At 39.7% G+C, this 19,299-nt stretch overlaps 1 protein-coding gene and 1 non-coding gene across 8 annotated transcripts in view; one reads left to right on the top strand and one right to left on the bottom strand.

Moving 5' to 3' along the window:
* SCN8A (sodium voltage-gated channel alpha subunit 8) overlaps window positions 1-19,299 on the bottom strand; it is a 197,048-nt gene that overhangs the window by 160,459 nt on the left and 17,290 nt on the right. The window lies entirely within an intron of this gene.
* Window positions 10,663-10,735, top strand: TRNAE-UUC. Its single transcript has one exon. It is a non-coding gene; the product is annotated as a tRNA-Glu (tRNA).

Genomic DNA, 19,299 nt, shown 5'->3' with positions numbered 1-19,299 from the left:
ATCTTGGTTTCTCCAAGGAAAAAAACCAAGGCCCCTGAAGAAAATGCTGATTCAAGAGCAAGGGCAGGGAAAATACAAGACAAGCTTGGAACATCTCCTAGTTTCAGAAAGTAAGGAAGTGCTCAAGTGGCAGAATGACATGGACATGTCAAAGGGATAGAGAACCCAACCTGGAATAGTTCCCAGTAGCTAAAACTGGAACAATTTGAGCAATAAATAAATAGCATGGTACTGAATGATAACCTAAAGTATACGAGTTCATATTGATATAAACTAATGACAATTAATAAACATTCAGGTAAAAAGAGTAAGTTTTCCTTTACAGAAAAATTTCAAATAATATATGCAGATACTACCTCCTCTAGGAGGTGGAGCTTAATCTTCACTCCTCCTCCCCCAGGAGTGGGCTGGACTTAACTGACTCATTTCCAAAGAATACGGTAAGGAAACAGGAAAACAGTCACTTTATGGTGGAGAAACCTGGCAAATACCACCTTAACCAAGCGATCAAGGTTAACACCACCAGCGACAGGTCTTGTTAGTGTCATACCCCGAGACAGGATATGCTGAAGAGGGCATTTCATCTCTAAAGCATTCTTCCTCAAAAACCACAACCCGAGTCTAATCCTGAGAAAGACTTCAGACAAACCCCAATTGAGAGGCAGTCTACAAAATTACTCACCAGTGCTCCTCAAAATCGCCAATCATAAAAAATGTGGAAAGTCTGAGAACCTGTCACAGACCAGAGGAGCCTAAGGACAGAGACACGATGACTAAATGCAATGAGGTACACTGAACTGAGCCTTGGACTAGAAAAAGAACATTAGTGAAAAATCGGGTAAAATCCAAACAAAGTGTTGAATTTAACAGTAAATGCACCGATTTTGGTTTCTTAGTTTTGACAAATACATGACAGTAATGTTAGACGTGAACACTGGGGGAAACGTGAGTGACGCATTCAAGAACTCTCTGAATTATCTTTGCAGCTTTTCTGTAAATCCAAAGTTATTCCAAAATTAAAAGTAGATTTCTAAAAATAATCTAATAGGGCTTCCCTAGTAGCTCAGTGGTAAAGAATCTGCTGCCAATGCAGAAGACTTGGGTTCAATCCTTGGGTTGGGAAGATCTCCTTGAGAAAGAAATGCCGACCCATTTCAGTATTCTTGCCTGGGAAATCCCAAAAACAGAGAAGCCTGGCAGCTACAGCCCATGGGGTCGCAAAGAGTCAGGCGTGACTGAGCGACTAAACAACAGCAGCAGTGCTAATGTAGGGTCAAGTTAGTGAGGAAAACTTCCTAATTAAATTTTTATTTGCAAGGTCTCTATATAACAGAAATACAGGGTCACATTATTGGGCGTATCTTTTTAGAGAGGGGAAATGAAGTGCCCCTGACATGTTATCTTATAAACTGCATCTACCGTAATGATACTCCTGTTAATGAAGAAAATGCATTCCCATAGCACATTCACGGTTTGGTGCTTCTCTACCAGAGGTAGAAATAATCCTCCTGGTATAGGACTACATGAGCTTCCCTGGTGGCTCAGTCGGTAAAGAATCCGCCAGCAAAGCAGGAGACCTGGGTTCAATCCCTGGGTTGGGGAGATCCTTTGGAAGAGGGCATGGCAACTCCCTCCAGTATTCTTTTTGCCGGAGAATCCCCATAGACAGAGGAGTCTGGCAGGATACAGTGCATGGGGTCACAAAGAGTCGGGCATGACTGAGCAACTAAGCACAGCACACCCAGGACTACGAGTTCTAGCTCTGATTAAGAACGCCTTCCTTCTCTCCCATACCTCCGATGAGAGTAAGTAGGTTTCCCTGGCCATCTCTGCCCATGTAGCAGAACTCTGGCCTCTTTGGGGACTCTTACTTTTCTGGTCTGGACCCCGGCCTGCTATAAAAGGCCTAGAGTTGTGACTAAGACTCTGCCCCTTCCTTCTTATTCACTATTGCCTCTGACACAGAACTAAAGAAAGCTGAACTATCCCAGTTTCTCTGTGTCCAGATTAAATTATTCCCAGAAGCATCACTGTACATAAACTGACAGTAGCAATGTCCTAGTCTGCAGTCAAATAACTGCATAGGTTCTGCATAAAGTATCTGAACTGATGAGCAACACCTGACATCCATCCTTACTATCACAATTTTGAGAGCTCACTATCTACCCGGTCATCATTACAATGCATCTTGCATTCCTAAGTGAACAAGACCGGGAGCTGAGTATGGCTCGGATCATGAACTTCTTATTGCCAAATTCAGACTGAAATTGAAGAAAGTGGGGAAAACCACCAGACCATTCAGGTATGACCTAAATCAAATCCCTCATGACTATACAGTGGAAGTGAGAAATAGATTTAAGGGACTAGATCTGATAGACAGAGGGCCTGATGAACTATGGATGGAGGTTCGTGACACTGTACAGGAGACAGGAATCAAGACCATCCCTAAGAAAAAGAAATGCAAAACAGCAAAATGGCTGTCTGAGGAGGCCTTACAAACAGCTGTGAAAAGAAGGGAAGTGAAAAGCAAAGGAGAAAAGTAAGGATGTACCCATTTGAATGCAGAGTTCCAAAGAATATCAAGGATAAAAAAGCCTTCCTCAGCGATCAATGCAAAGAAATAGAGGAAAACAACAGAATGGGAAAGACTAGAGCTCTCTTCAAGAAAATTAGAGACACCAAGGGAACATTTCATGCAAAGATGGGCTCAATAAAGGACAGAAACGGTATGGACCTAACAGAAGCAGAAGATATTAAGAGGTGGCAAGAATACACAGAAGACTGTACAAAAAAGATCTTCAAGACCCAGATAATCACAATGGTGTGATCACTCACCTAGAGCCAGACATCCTGGAATGTGAAGTCAAGTGGGCGTTAGGAAGCATCACTATGAACAAAGCTAGTGGAGGTGATGGAATTCCAGTTGAGCTATTTCAAATCCTGAAAGATGATGCTGTGAAAGTGCTGCACTCAATATGCCAGCAAATTTGGAAAACTCAGCAGTGGCCACAGGACTGGTAAAGGTCAATTTTCACTCCAATCCTAAAGAAAATCAATGCCAAAGAATGCTCAAACTACCGCACAATTGCACTCATCTCACACGCTAGTAAAGTAATGCTTAAAATTCTCCAAGCCAGGCTTCAGCAATATGTGAACTGTGAACTTCCAGATGTTCAAGCTGGTTTTAGAAAAGGCAGAGGAACCAGAGATCAAATTGCCGACATCCACTGGATCATTGAAAAAGCAAGAGAGTTCCAGAAAAACATCTATTTATGCTTTATTGACTATGCCAAAGCCTTTGACTGTGTGGATCACAATAAACTGTGGAAAATTCTGAAAGATATGGGGGCATACCAGACCACCTGACTTGCCTCTTGAGAAACCTATATGCAGGTCAGGAAGCAACAGTTAGAACTGGACATGGAACAACAGACTGGTTCCAAATAGGAAAAGGAGTATGTCAAGGCTGTATATTGTCACCCTGCTTATTTAACTTCTTTGCAGAGTACATCATGAGAAATGCTGGGCTGGAAGAAGCACAAGCTGGAATCAAGATTGCTGGGAGAAATATTAATAACCTCAGATATGCAGATGACACCACCCTTATGGCAGAAAGTGAAGAAGAACTAAAGAGCCTCTTAATGAAAGTGAAAGAGGAGAGTGAAAAAGTGGGCTTAAAGCTCAACATTCAGAAAACTAAGATCATGGCATCCAGTCTCATCACTTCATGGCAGATAGATGGGGAAACAGTGGCTGACTTTATTTTTCTGGGCTCCAAAATCACTGCAGATGGTGATTGCAGCCATGAAATTAAAAGACGCTTACTCCTTGGAAGGAAAGTTATGACCAACCTAGATAGCAGATATTCAAAAGCAGAGACATTACTTTGCCAACAAAGGTCCGTCTAGTTAAGGCTATGGTTTTTCCAGTAGTCATGTATGGATGTGAGAGTTGGACTATAAGGAAGGCTGAGTGCAGAAGAATTGATGCTTTTGAACTGTGGTGTTGAAGAAGACTCTTGAGAGTCCCTTGGACTGCAAGGAGATCCAACCAGTCCATCCTAAAGGAGATCAGTCCTGGGTGTTCATTGGAAGGACTGATGCTGAAGCTGAAACTCCAATACTTTGGCCACCTGATGCAAAGAGCTGACCCACTGGAAAAGACCCTGATGCTGGGAAAGATTGAGGGCAGGAGGATAAGGGGATGACAGAGGATGAGATGGTCAGATGGCATCATCGACTTGATGGTCATGGGTTTGGGTGGACTCCAGGAGTTGGTGATGGACAGGGAGGCCTGGTGTGCTGCATTTCACGGGGTTGCAAAGAGTCAGACATGACTGAGTGACAATGGCACCCCACTCCAGTACTCTTGCTTGGAAAATCCCATGGATGGAGGAGCCTGGTAGGCTGCAGTCCATGGGGTCACTGAGGGTCAGACACGGCTGAGCGACTTCACTTTCACTTTTCACTTTCATGCATTGGAGAAGGAAATGGCAACCCACTCCAGTGTTCTTGCCTGGAGAATCCCAGGGACGGGGGAGCCTGGTGGGCTGTCATCTATGGGGTCGCACAGAGTTGGACACGACTGAAGTGACTTAGCAGCAGCAGCAGGGTAATGATTTAAATTCAGAGAATGCATAGGCTGCCTTCTCAGAAAGATGCATACTGACTCTGATCTCTAAATCCAAATTTGTTAATGTTCAAAACAGAATTTCTAGACCCAAACAGACATGGTAAGTTTGTGATAAGCACTCTTGATAAACTTGCTTCATATGATAAGCAGAGAAGGTCACAAAACTTTATGATGATAAAAAGTAAAAGATAAAGCATTTAAACAATCAAAAGTTTCTTGAGTCTTTCCTCTACTGCATTTTCTAGAAAGCCACAATCTGAGGAAAGACCAAGGATATGCCACGAGCCATCCTCAGCACCTTCCAGTAAGCCTGCTCTACTCGAGTCATTGTAAGAACTGTCACACTTTACTTTCCCAGTTTGCCGCACAGTGGTATCTGATTCGACAGCCAACCCCTCCTTTTTTTTTTTTTTTTTTTGGACTGATGTAGAATAGGTTTGAAGGGCATTTCAAACAAGAAATGCCAATAATGTTTTCTGTAACAACTGTTTCACTGTATTAAACACACAGCCTTCCAAGATAGCTGTTTTCCTTTGTTTTCTACTATATTACATTTCTTTTAAAAAGTTTTATATGCCCATCCAAAAATTTCAAACAATATAGGGTTAAAGGTATAAAAATTAAAAACAAGATGTCTATCTGAAGAGCCACCCAAACCAGTTTTATCACTTGATAATCTACCCAATTAGAATTCTCACTTGGAAAGCCACACATCATTCACTTTAAAAATAGTCTTTTCAAGTCCCTATCCAGATGCCAAAACAAAAAAAAAACCCAAAAAGATTTTTTAAAAGTCTTTTTCTTTCCAAATCAATTTTATAGGTAATTTTATTTTATTTATTAAAATTAATTGAAGCAGATAATGACACAGTCAAAGCCAAGTAATTATGAAGATTTTTGAGCACCTCACTGATCTGATTTCTAGTCTCAGGTGTCATGTTAAAAGGATCAAAAGGAAGGTTACTAGCAAAACGCTCCATCATAGTGGAAAGTTTGACATACAGATTTTCCAATAAAGCCTTGCTTTCAAATAAACACCATAAACCATCAAAAAAAAACCTGAAGTGACAACTCTTTGGTATCTACATTAAATATGTCTCCAAGACTTCCACACATTCAAATTTTTCACATCAAATGTGGTGATCCAGGGGTCAGAAAAAAATCATTATATTTGTAAGGCCTCTGTTTCACCATCAGTACAGTGAATAACAGCTTTCTCCTGAACTCTCTTCCTACCTATACAGGCATGGTTATATACGTAAGTACACGTGATGGACAAAATGTTCCTCAGAAGAAAGGCTTTAACGCAAACCAACATCTGAGGATTTGGAACTGATTGTCCCATCAGTTGGTCATTCACATCCTCTTGATTGTCACAGCCTTCCTTTTGGATATTTCCTATTTAGTAATTTTACAATATATTTTTTTCCCACAGCTTGTTGGCATGTCTCTTACTAGAGTAACAAGGGACAAGAAAGAAGAAAAATGCCAATTCACACATTTTCCTTTTCTTCCACATCATGTTGGTAAAAAACCAGGCACAATCAGAGTTAGATATCAGCCAGAGATAGAGAAAGACTTCAGATCATATGAAGGTTTCTATTACGTCATCTAATAGTCCTCTCCTTACCAAGGTTTAAAAAACTGACAGATTATCTGCAGTTGTATGAAATAAGATATCAATATGCTATTAACAACTTGGTAACTCTCAGTGAACACACATCCTTTCCTGCCCAGCAATGTCACTCCCAGGTATTTATTCTATAGATACTGCCCCACATATGTCAGATAGGTACACAAGGATACTCAATGCAACTTTCCTGTTATAACAAAGGATGGAATAAACATTTATTGGTGGAATAAAGTCTATCAATAAAGGACTCATTAAATGAATCATAACATATTCTTTAAATGGCATTCTTCACAGCTGCTAAGAAGAATGAGGCCTTCTGTGGACATTGCTATGAAAGTCTCCAGGACATATTAAGTGAGAAAGCAAAGCATAGAGCAGTGTGCATAGCACACGACTGTTTTGGTTACTATATGCACACTTATTCCCATTTTATATATGGTATTGTGTGGAATGTCTCTGTAAGGACACACAAGAAACTGGTACATGGGTGTCTCCAGGGGGAGGAACTGGGTGGCCAGTGGGTAAGTAAGTAGAGTACCCCTCTAACTTTGTTCCCTTTATAACTTCCAGATTATGTACTGAGTACAAATACAATCTCTTTTTAAATTTTAATTTAAATTCAAAAATTAAAAAGAAGGAAGAAAGAGCACCCTGAACCAAAAACACTGGAGTCCTTCCTTGGGGTGTCTTCTTCATTAGGGACCCTAAGGCCTGTGAGTCCAGTCACAGATCTTTCAGGACTGATAACCTGCCTTGAAGCCACGGCCTTTTTTGCCCCTGTCTATCTTGGTTCTCTCTTAAAATGTGTCTAATAAATAGCCAAAGTTTCTGGTTCCAATTAAGATGGAGTAAGTACATTCCACAGTGTTTCTCCTAGGGAATTCAGCTAAACTCCAGGAATAGAGCTGCTCCACACATTATCTAAAGACTAAAAAGTAACTGATAACTGGTGGGCAGAGAAAACAAACCATGGCTCAAAATATCATGACATCTATGGAGTTTCCCTTTTTGCTTCTTCTAGTATCTCCTGGGCTCCAAAATCACTGCGGATGGTGATTGCAGCTGTGAAATTAAAAGATGCTTGCTCCTTGGAAGGAAAGTTATGACCAACCTAGACAGCATATTCAAAAGCAGAGACATTACTTTGCCAACAAAGGTCCGTCTAGTCAAGGCTATGGTTTTTCCAGCAGTCATGTATGGATGTGAGAGTTGGACTATAAAGAAGGCTGAGTGCAGGAGAATTGATGCTTTTGAACTGTGGTGTTGAAGAAGACTCTTGAGAGTCCCTTGGACTGCAAGGAGATCCAACCAGTCCATCCTAAGGGAGATCAGTCCTAGCTGCTCATTGGAGGGACTGATGTTGAAGCTGAAACTCCAGTACTTTGGCCACCTGATTCGGAGAGCTGACTCATTGGAAAAGACCCTGATGCTGGGAAAGATTGAGGGCAGGAGGGGAAGGGGACAACCGAGGATGAGATGGTTGGATGGCATCACTGACTCAATAGACATGGGTTTGGGTGGACTCCGGGAGTTGGTGATGGACAGGGAGGCCTGGAGTGCTGCGGTTCATGGGGTCGCAAAGAGTCGGACGTGACTAAACTGAACTGAACTGAACTGAGTATCTCCTGGCCTGGACTCAAAGGCAGCCCAAACTCAGAACTGTGCACCAGGTACAGAAAGAAAAAGTTCCAAGAAGACCTCCATTTTTGGCCCAAGAAACAGTAAAGGGATTCCTTAAAGGTCAAAGGGAGTAGAGGCAACCCCCCGATTTTGTCTGTTTCCCTTCTGTCCTCTCACCCTACGTTCAAGGCAACTAGGCAGCAGTTGCAATGACAACAGCAGTCAGAAAGGAAAACCTTTTCTCTGACCAGAGGAACTGTGATCCCAGGAGCCTTGAAGGAAACTCCGTTGCTTTGTTTTCTTTCCTGAGCCTCCTGTCACTTGGTTCTCAAGGGAAAGGTAATCACAGATGTGCAAGGAGAGGAGAGAAATTCAAGTCTCAGCTTTCTAGCAAGTGAAGCAAGAAGGAGAATCCTTTGGACTGGAAAGTCTGGGTTAACAACAGAAAGAAGAGGGAGCTCAATGATGCTGTATGTGAACTCCAGGAATCACCCCCAGGCTGCACATCAAAGTATCTGACCCTCAACAACACTCTGAAGATTCTGACAATTGATCTATGAGGTACACCACTGCCCAAGTCGGAGACTAGCCACTGGCTGGTATGTACATGGAACAGATACAAATAACACAGCAAATAGCACTTTAAAAACTAAACTGATACTGAACTCCAGCCCAAAGAAGGCAGATAGGTATTTGAAGCCTGAACCCAACTAGACTGACTGCCTGATCACATAAACAAACAAATCTATAGGATTTGAACAAGATCCAAAGTCTCATATAATTTTTTAAATGTCAGAATATAAATCCAAACTGATATACAGATGACTCTTTAACATGCTTCCCTTGTGGCTCAGATGGTAAAAATCTGCCTGCAATGCAGGAGATCCAGGTTCCATCCCTGGGTTAGAAAGACCCCTGGAGAAGGGAATAGCAGCCCGCTCCACTATTCTTGCTTGGACAAGTCCATGGCCAGGGGAGCCTGGCAGGCTACAGTCCATGGGGTCACAAAGAGTCAGACATGACCAAGAGACTTTCACTTCTTCACTTAAACAACATGGGTTTGAACTGCGTGGATCCACTTATACACAAATTGTTTTCAATAACACTACACAATCTCCAGCTAGCTGAACCCACAGATATGGAACTGCTGATATGGAGGGCCAATGACAAAGTTAAATGTGGATTTTTGACTGCATGGGGGTTGGTTTCCATAACCTCCACACTGTTCAAGAGTCAACCTGTACAAAAAGACTTGAAAATTTCAACATCTCACAAGGGAAAAGATAATCAACAAATACCAACTTCAAGATGTTAGAATTATATAACCTCAGATGACAGCACTCTTATGGCAGAAAGCGAAGAGGAACTGAACAGCCTCTTGATGAACGTGAAAGAAGAGAGTGGAAAAAAGCTGGCTTAAAACTCAACATTCAAAAAACTAAGGTCATGGCATATGCTCCCATTACTTCATGACAAATAGATGGGGAAACAATGGAAACAATTATTTTGGGGGGCTCCAAAATCACTGCAAATGGTGACTGCAGCCATGAAATTAAAAGATGCTTGCTCCTTGGAAGAAAAGCTATGACAAACCTAGACAGCATATTAAAACACAGAGACATGATGTTGCCAACAAAGGTCCATCTAGTCAAAGCTATGGTTTTTCCAGCAGTCATGTATGGATGTGACAGCTGGAGTATAAAGAAAGCTGAGCGCCAAAGAATTGATGTTTCTGAACTGTGATGTTGGAGAAGACTCTTGAGAGTTCCCTGCACAGCAAGGAGATCCAACCAGTCCATAGGACTGACACTGAAGCTGAAACTCTAATCCTTTGGCCAACTGATGCAAAGAACTGACTCATTTGAAAAGACCCTGATGCTGGGAAAGACTGAAAGCTGGAGGAGAAGGGGACGACAGAGGATGAGATGGGTGGATGGCATCACCGATTCAATGGACATGAGTTTAAATAAACTCCGGGAGTTGGTGATGGACAGGGAGGCCTGGCGTGCCGCAGTCCATGGGGTCACAAAGCGTCAGACACAACTGAGAGACTGAACTGAACTGAACCAAAGTGGATTGCAAGGAGATCAAACCAGTCAATCCTAACAGAAATCAGTCCTGAATATTCATTGGAAAAAGTGCTATTAAAGCTGAAGCTCCAATACTTTGGCCACCTGATGTGAAGAACTGACTCACTAGAAAAGGCCCTGATGCTGGGAAAGATTGAAGGCAGGAGAAGAAGGGGACAAAAGAGGATGAGACGGTTGGATGGCATCACTGACTCAATAGACATGAATTTGAGCAAGCTCCGGGAGTTGGTGATGGATAGGGAACTCTGGCGTGCTGTAGTCCATGGGATCTCAAAGAATAGGACACGACTCAGCAACTGAACTGACCTAAAAGCACATATTATAGTCATGCTCAAAGAAATAAAGACAAATGATCTTGAAGTAAAAGGATAAGTAGACAGTCTTGACAAAGAATAGATGGAGAAGAAGGAGAAGAAGAACCAAATGAAAAAAATCTAAACTAGAAATATGACAGAAATTTTTAAATTCACTAGATGGGCTCTACGGTGTAACTGAAATGACAGGTCAGTGAACTTGAAAATGGATCAACAGAATTATCTAGCTGAACAACTAAGAAAAAAGACTGGAAAACAAAAATGAACAGAGCCTTGAGGACCCATTGGACAATATCAAAAGGCCTAACATTTGTATCATCAAAGGCCGATTATAAAGGAGAAAGAGTGGTACAGAAATAATATTTGAGGGAATTCCCTGGTAGTTCAGTGGTCAGGACTTGACACTTTCACTGCCATGAGCCCAGGTTCAATCCCTGGTCGGGGAACTAAGATCCCAAAAGATGTGTGCTGTGGTCAAAAAGAAAAATATTTCAAGAAATAATAACTCAATACTTCCCAACTGTAGTAAAAGACATAAACGTATAGATTCAAGAAACTCAGTGAATATCAATCAGGATAATCTCAAAGAAATTCCTGCCCAGTAAAATCTAAAGCAGAGGAAAAAAAAATCTTGAAAGCAGTCAGAGACAAATAATGCATTACATATAGGGGAAAAAATAATTCAAATGACTGTGAACGTCTTATCAGAAACCATAGAGAACAGATGACAGCGGAAAAAGAATTTCAAGAGCTGGAAAACAATGGCCAAACCCAGAATTCTACATAGCCAGTGAAACAGCTTTCAAAAATGATGAAATAAATTCTCAAAGAAAACCAAGAGAGGTCATCACTAGCAGACTTGCCAAAGATGCTAAAGAAAATTCTTCGGATGGAAGGAAATGAACATGGAAACAGAATTTCAGGAAAGAAGAAACACTAGAAATGGTAAATATCTGAGTAAATGAAACACCCTATTTTACTTCTAAGTTCTTTAAAACATTAAAGATGACTGAAAGCAAAAATTATAACAATGTCTGATGGGGTTTTCAATGAATATAGATGCATACGACCACTACAAGATAAAAAGGAAGAGGGCAAACCAATCTTTATGGTACTAAAGTTTCTATATTCTACTTGAAGTGATACATATTAATTTTAAGTAGAATACTTGAATATGTGTACTGTAATTCCTAGTCAACACTAAAATAACTATACAAATGAAAAAGCAGTAAAAATTCAGTGTGTGTGTGTGTGTGTGTGTGTCAGCCGCTCAGTTATGTCTGATTCTTTGTGATCCCGTGAACTGTAGCCCATCAGGCTCCTCTGTCCATGGAATTCTCCAGGCAAGAATACTGGATTGCCATTCCCTTCTCCAGGGGATCTTCCCGACCCAGGAATCAAACCCAGGTATCCCACATTGCAGGCAGATTCTTTACAATCTGAGCCACCAGGGAAACTCCAAAAACTCAATAGAGAAATCTAAGTAGAATACTAAAATAGTTCAAATAATCCAAAAGAAGGATGTAAAGGGAAACAAAGAAAACACAAAATAGAAAGAACAGAAAAATACAATAAAATGACAGACCTAAATCTAAAATATCAATAATTAGATTAAACGTAAATGGTCTAAACACATCACTTAAAAGAGACATTATCAGGATGGATTTACAAAAAAAGACACATTGTATGTAGTCTACCAGAAACCTGCTAAGCACAATGGTATACATAGGTTAAAAAACGAAAGGTACTAAATGTTATTATGGCTGCCTGGACTGAATTATAGAAAAGGAATAAAAAAAACATTAGTAGACAAACTGGTGAAATCTATGAAATTCTGTAGCTTACTTAATAGAGTAATATATCAATGTTAATTTCTTAGTTCTGATAAATGTACTATGGTTTTATGTAATAGGTTAACATTAGGGAAAGCTAAGTAAAGGGCATATAGGAACTCTATGTACTATTTTTGCAACTCATTTATAAATATGAAATTATTATTAAAAATGTAAGTAAAAGAAGGAGGTAAGAATATACTATGAATATGAGAGTTATCACAACTATAGTAACTGTATGTTAATAGGCTATATTAATATCAGATAAAGCAGACTTCAAAACAAGGAAAATTATCAGGGGTAAAAAGGATAGTAAGTAACAATTAAAGGGTCAATTCACTAAAATAAAAAACAATCTTAAATGTGTATGCACCTAAGAAAAGAGCTTCAAAATATATGAAGCAACAATTGATGGAACTACGGGAAGAAACGGACAAATCTACAATTTTAGAGACTTCAGTCCTCCTTTCTCAGTCCTCAACAGAACAAGTGAACAGAAAATTATCAAGGATATAAAAACATGTACATGTTAAATATATATAATTCCTATTTGTCAATAATATCTCACTAAGTCTGAAAAAATAAAGAAGAGGTAGGATGTAATGTTGCAATTGAATAATAAATAAATCACATTTTAATTTTTTTAAGAAGGAGAAAGAAAAAAATCAAGGCTATAGGAGAGTGAGGGGAGGAAAGGAAGAAGTAAAAGAGATTAAGAAGTACAAACTTTCAGTTGCTATATAAATGAGTTATGGGTATGAAATGTATATGTGGGGAATACAGTCAATAACTATGTAATATCTTTGTATGGTGACATATTGTAACTAGACTTCCATGACGATCCTTTTGAAACGTACAGAAGTATATCACTATGTTGTGTAACAGAAACATAGTGTTGTAGGTCAATTATTCTTCAAAAACAAACACACACAGAGAAAGATACAATTTGTGGTTATCAGAGGCAGTAAGTAGAAGGAGGGGAAACTAGATGAAGGCAATCAAAAGGAAGAAACTTCCAGTTATAAAAGAACTAAGTATTTGAGATAGAATGTACAACATGATAAATATAATGAACACTGCTATATATTATATATGAAAGTGTTACGAAAGTAAATCCTAAGAGTTCTCATTACAACAAAAACATTTTTTTCTATTTCTTTAATCTTATACCTACATAAGATGATAGATGCTCACTAAAGTTTTTGCAATAATCATTTCATGATGTATATAAGTCAAATTATTATGCTATACACCTTAAACTTAGGCAGTGTTCCACATCAATTATATCTGAGTAAAACTGGGAGGAAAAAAAAAACCAAGGATACCAAGGAACCAATAGCCTATCATGGACATTTACAGAACATCCCACCTAACTGTAGAATATGCATTCCTCTCAAGTGCCCCTAGGACACTCAGCAAGAGAGACCACATCCTGGGTTATAACACCCACCTCAACACATTTAAACATGTTGAAATGTTTATGTTCTTCGACCATAATGGAATTAAACTAGAAATCAATAAAATAAAAGACTTTGGAAAATCTCCCAATACTCCAAACACTCAAAGCAACACCCTTCTAAAGAATTCATTGGTCAAAGAAGAAATTTCAACATAGCAAAATTTGTACAAATGCAACCACAGCAGTGCTTATAGGGAAATTTATAGTATTAAAAGCTTGTATTTAAAAAGAGGAAAGGCTTCAAATTAATGATCTAAAAAAACATAGTTTTTCACCTTAAAAAAAGAGTAAATTAATTCAAAGTAAGCAGAAGGGAAAAAATAAAAAGAGTAGAAATCAATTATATTGAAAACAGAAAAAAATAGAGGAAAAATCAATAAAATCAGAAATAGGTTCTTTGAAAAGATGAATAAAATTGATAAACTTCTAGCCAAACAAAAAAAAAAGAATGAATATACAAATTATCTATATTAAGAATGAAAGGATATTAATATAGACCCAGACACTAAAAGGCGGAGAAGGCAATGGCACCCCGCTCCAGTACTCTTGCCTGGAAAATCCCATGGACGGAGGAGCCTGGTAGGCTGGAGTCCATGGGGTCGCTGAGGGTCAGACACGACTGAGCGACTTCACTTTCACTTTTCACTTTCATGCATTGGAGAAGGAAATGGCAACCCACTCCAGTGTTCTTGCCTGGAGAATCCCAAGGACGGGGGAGCCTGGTGGGCTGCCATCTATGGGGTCGCACAGAGTTGGACATGACTGAAGTGACTTAGCAGCAGCAGAGCAGCAGCAGACACTAAAAGGATACTAAGAAAATACCTGAATGAATCTTTGTACATAAAGTTGAAAACTTAGATGAATGCACCAACTCCTTAAAAGCCACAAAGTACCAGAACTTACCCAAAAAGTATTAGACAACTTGTATTGTTCTGTATCTATTAAAGAAGTTAAATTTGTAGTTAAAAACTCCCACACAAAGAAAACTCTAGGCACAGTTCATTGAAGAATTCTACCAAATATTTTAAAAAGGAATTCTACATTTTCTCTTCCCCAAAATGAACACTTATAAACTTATTTTATAAGACCAGCATTATCCTGATACCAAAACTTGATGACAAGAAAAAAATAACAGAACTACAGACTAATATCTTCATGAACACAGATGCAAAACTCAACAAATATTAGCAAGTCATATCCAACAAAATAGAAGAACACATCACAACCAGTTGGTGTTTACCCCAAGAATGTAAGGGTAGGTCAATATTTGAAAATCAATCGGTATAATTCATTATATTAACAGATTAAATAATTTGAAAAAAATCACATAATTATATCAACTAATACATAAAAGCATCTGACAAAATTCAACATCCATTCCTGAAAAAACTCTCAATAAATTGGAAACAGAAGGGAATTTATTCAACCTGAGAAAGAGTATCTACAAAAACTAACAGCTACCATCATACTTAATGGTGAGAAACTAAATGCTTTTTCCCTAAGAATGTCCACTTTCACCACTTTCATGTCTTACTAGAAGGCTATACTAACAGTAGAGGAGGTAAAGAAATAAAAAGGACAAAGACTAGAAAGAAAGATACAAAACTCATTTTTTACAGATGACATAACTATCCATATAGAAAACCCAGGGACTTCCCTGGCGGTCCTGTGGTTAAGACTCCATGCTTCCACTACAGGGGGCACAGGATTAACCCTGGTTGGGGAGTTTGAAATCCCACATACCAAACATCACAGTAAAAAAACAAAACAAAAAAAACCCCCCAAAACTATAATAAAGCTCCTAGAATTAAACAGTTTAATAAGGCTGTAAGACACAACTTCAACACGAAAAAATCCATCCAATGAAGTAGAAACTGAAACTTAATTTTAAAAATTTACAATAGCTTAAAAATAGGTATAAATCTAACAATATATGAAAATCTATATGCTGAAAACTATAAAATGATTGTTGTTGTTCTGTCACTGCTGCTGCTGCTGCTAAGTCACTTCAGTCGTGTCCGACTCTGTGTGACCCCATAGACGGCAGCCCACCAGGCTCCCCCATCCCTGGGATTCTCCAGGCAAGAACACTGGAGTGGGCTGCCATTTCCTTCCCCAATGCATGAAAGTGAAAAGTGAAAATGAAGTTGCTCAGTTGTGTCCAACTCTTAGCGACGCCACGGACTGCAGCCCACCAGGTTCCTCCATGCATGGGATTTTCCAGGCAAGAGTACTGGAGTGGGGTGTCATCACCTTCTGTTCTGTCGCTAAGTCACGTCCAATCATCAGTTCTTCAGCATTCAGCCTTCTTTATGGTCCAACTCTCACATCTGTACACAACTAATGGAAAAACCATATAAGGTGATAAAAGAAATAAAATACTACCTAAATAAATGATGAAGACATTTATCATATTTATTGACTGGAAGACACAATTATCAATTCTCAAACTGATCTCCAGATTTAATGCAGTCCCAAGCAAAACAGGGCTTTACAGGAGGCTCAGTGGTAAAGAATCTGCCTGCCAATGCAGGAGACAAAAGAGACATACTTTTGATCCCTGAGTCAGGAAGATCCCCTGGAATAGGAAATGGCATCCCACTCAAGTAGTCTTGCCTGGGAAATTCCATGGACAGAGGAACCTGGTGGGCTACAGTCCATGGTGCTGCAGAGAGTCAGACACGACTGAGAGACAAAGCACACACACAAGCAAAATGCTAGTGGGAGTTCTGCAGACATAGGCAAGCTATGAAATTCAGTGGAAAGACAAAAGAACTATAATGCTGTTCCGCTGCTAAGTCGTATCTGACTCTTTGCAACCCCATGGACTACACCACACCAGGCTACCGTGTCCTTCACTATCTCCCAGGGTTTGCTCAAATTCATATCCATTGAGTCGGTGATGCTATCTCATCCTCTACCACCCTCTTCTTTTACCTTCAATCTTTCCCAGCATCAGAGTTTTTTCCAATGAGTCGGCCCTTCACATCAGGAGGCCAAAGTACTGGAGCTTCAGCTTCAGCATCAGTCCTTCCAATGAATAGTCAGGGTTGATTTTCTCTAGGATGGACTGGTTTGATCTCATTGCAGTACAAGGGACTCTCAAGAGTCTTCTCCTCACCACAGTTCAAAAGCATCAATTCTTTGGCACTCAGCCTTCTTTATGGTCCAACTCACATCTGTCTGTACATGACTACTGGAAAACCCATAACTTTGACTATACAGACCTTTGTCAGCAAGCTGATGTCTTTGCTTTTTAATACACTGTCTAGGTTTGTTATAGCTTTCCTTCCAAGGAGTATGCATCTTTTAATTTCATGGCTGCAGCCACCATCCACAGTGATTTTGGAGCCCAAGAAAATAAAATCTGTCACTGATTCCATTTTTTCCCCTTCTAATTGCCATGAAGTGATGGGACTGGATGCCATGATCTTAGATTTTTTCAATACTGAGTTTTAAGCAGTTTTTTCACTCTCCTCTTTCACTTTCATCAAGAGGCTCTTTAGTTCCTCTTCACTGTGTCATTAGAGTGGTATTATCTGCATATCTGAAGTTGATATTTCTCCCTGCAATCTTGATTCCAGCTTGTGATTCATCCAGCCCAGCATTTCACATAATGTACCCTACACAGAACTTAAATAAACAGGGTGACAATATACAGCCTTGTTGTACTCCTTTCCCAACTGGGAACCAGTCAGTTGTTCCATGTAAGGTTCTGTTGCTTCTAGACCCCCACACAGGTCTCTCAGGAGACACATAAGGTGATCTGGTATCTCTTTAAGAATTTTCCAGTTTGTTGTGATCCACACAAAGGATTTCGCGTAGTTAATGAAGGAAAAGAAGAGGTTTTTCTGGGATTCCCTTCTTTCTCTAAGTTCCAATGAATGTTGGCAATTTGATCTCTGGTTCCTTTGCCTTTTCTAAACCCAGCTTGTACATATGCAAGTTTTCAGTTCATGTACTGATGAAGCCTAACTTGAAGGATTTTGAGTATAACCTTACTAACATACGAACATGCTAAATGAGCACAACTGTATAGTAGTTTGAACATTCTATGGCACTGCCCTTCTTTGAGATTGGAATGAAAACTGATCTTTTCCAGTCCTGTGGTCACAGCTGGGTTTTCCAAATTTCCTGCTCACATTGGGTGCCATGCTTTAACAGCACCATTTTTTAGGATTTGAAATAACTCAGCTGGAATTCCATCACCTCTACTAGTTTTATTTGTAGTAATGCTTCCTAAGGCCCATTTGACTTCACACTCCAGGATGTCTGGCTCTAGGTGAGTGACCACACCATCGTGGTTATACTGGTCATTAAGACCTTTTCTGTGTAGTTCTTCTGTGTATTCTCACCACCTCTTCTTAATTTCTTCTGCCTCTGTTAGGTCCTTATTGTTTCTGTCCTCTATCATACTCATCCTTGCATGAAATGTTCCCTTGGTATCTCTAGTCTTTCCCATTCTGTTGTTTCCCTCTACTTCTCTGCAATGTTCCTTGAAGAAGGCCTTCTTATCTCTCCTTGCTATTCTCTGGAACTCTGCATTCAGTTGGGTATATTGTTCCCTTTCTCCCTTGCTTTTCATTTCTCTTCTTTCTCAGCTATTTGTAAAGCCTACTCAGACAACTATTTTGCCTTCTTGTATTTATTTTTCTTGGGATAGTTTTGGTCACTGCCTCCTGTACAATGTTACGAACTTCCATCCATAGTTCCTCAGGCACTCACTCTATCAGATCTAATCCCTTGAATTTAATCATCACCTCCACTGTGATAATCATACAGAATTTGATTTAGGTCATACCTGAATGGCCTAGTAGTTTTCCCTACTTTATTCAATTTAAGCCTGAATTTTTTAATAAGGAGCTGATGATCTGAGCCACAGTCAGCTCCAGGTCTTGTTTTTGCTGACTGTATAGTTTCTCCATCTTTGGTCACAAACAACAGAATCAATCTGATTTCTGCATTGACCGTTTGGTGATGTCTATGTGTAGAGTCATCCCTTGTGTTGCTGGAAAAGGGTATTTGGTAGGACCAATGTGTTCTCTTGACAAAACTCTGTTAGCCTTTGCCCTGCTTCATCCTGTACTCCAAGGCCAAACTTGTTTGTTACTCCAGGTGTCTCTTGACTTCCTCCTTTTGCATTCCAATCCCCTATGATGAAAAGGACATCTTTTTTTAGTGTTAGTTCTAGAAGGTCTTGTAGGTCTTCATAGAACTATTCAACTTCAGCTTCTTCAGCATCAGTGGAAGGGGTATAACTTGAATTACTGTGATGTTGAATGGTTTGCCTTGGAAATGAACCAAGATTATTCTGTCTTTTTTGAGACTGTACCCAAGTACTGCATTTTGGACTCTTCAGTTGACTACGAGGGCTACTCCATTTCTTCCAAGGGATTCCTGCCCACAGTAGTAGATATAATGGTCATCTGAATTAAATTTGCCCGTTCTGGTCCATTTTAGTTCACCGATTCCTAAGATGCAATGTTCACTTTTGCCATCTCCTGCTGGACCACATCCAATTTACCTTGATTCATGAACCTAAGATTCAAGATTCCTATGCAATACTGTTCTTTACAGAGTCAGACTTTATTTTCACCACCAGACACATTCACAACTGAGTTTCATTTCTGCTTTGGCCTAACCACTTCATTCTTTCTGAAGCTATTAGTAACTGTCCTCTGCTCTTCAGCAGGAGCATACTGGACACCTTGTAACCTGG

Source organism: Bos indicus x Bos taurus, chromosome 5 (genome assembly GCF_003369695.1).
Source record: "Bos indicus x Bos taurus breed Angus x Brahman F1 hybrid chromosome 5, Bos_hybrid_MaternalHap_v2.0, whole genome shotgun sequence".
Classification (NCBI taxonomy): domain Eukaryota; kingdom Metazoa; phylum Chordata; class Mammalia; order Artiodactyla; family Bovidae; genus Bos; species Bos indicus x Bos taurus.
The sequence above is the reverse complement of the archived record's forward strand: the minus strand, read 5'-3'. Positions and strand labels throughout refer to the sequence as shown.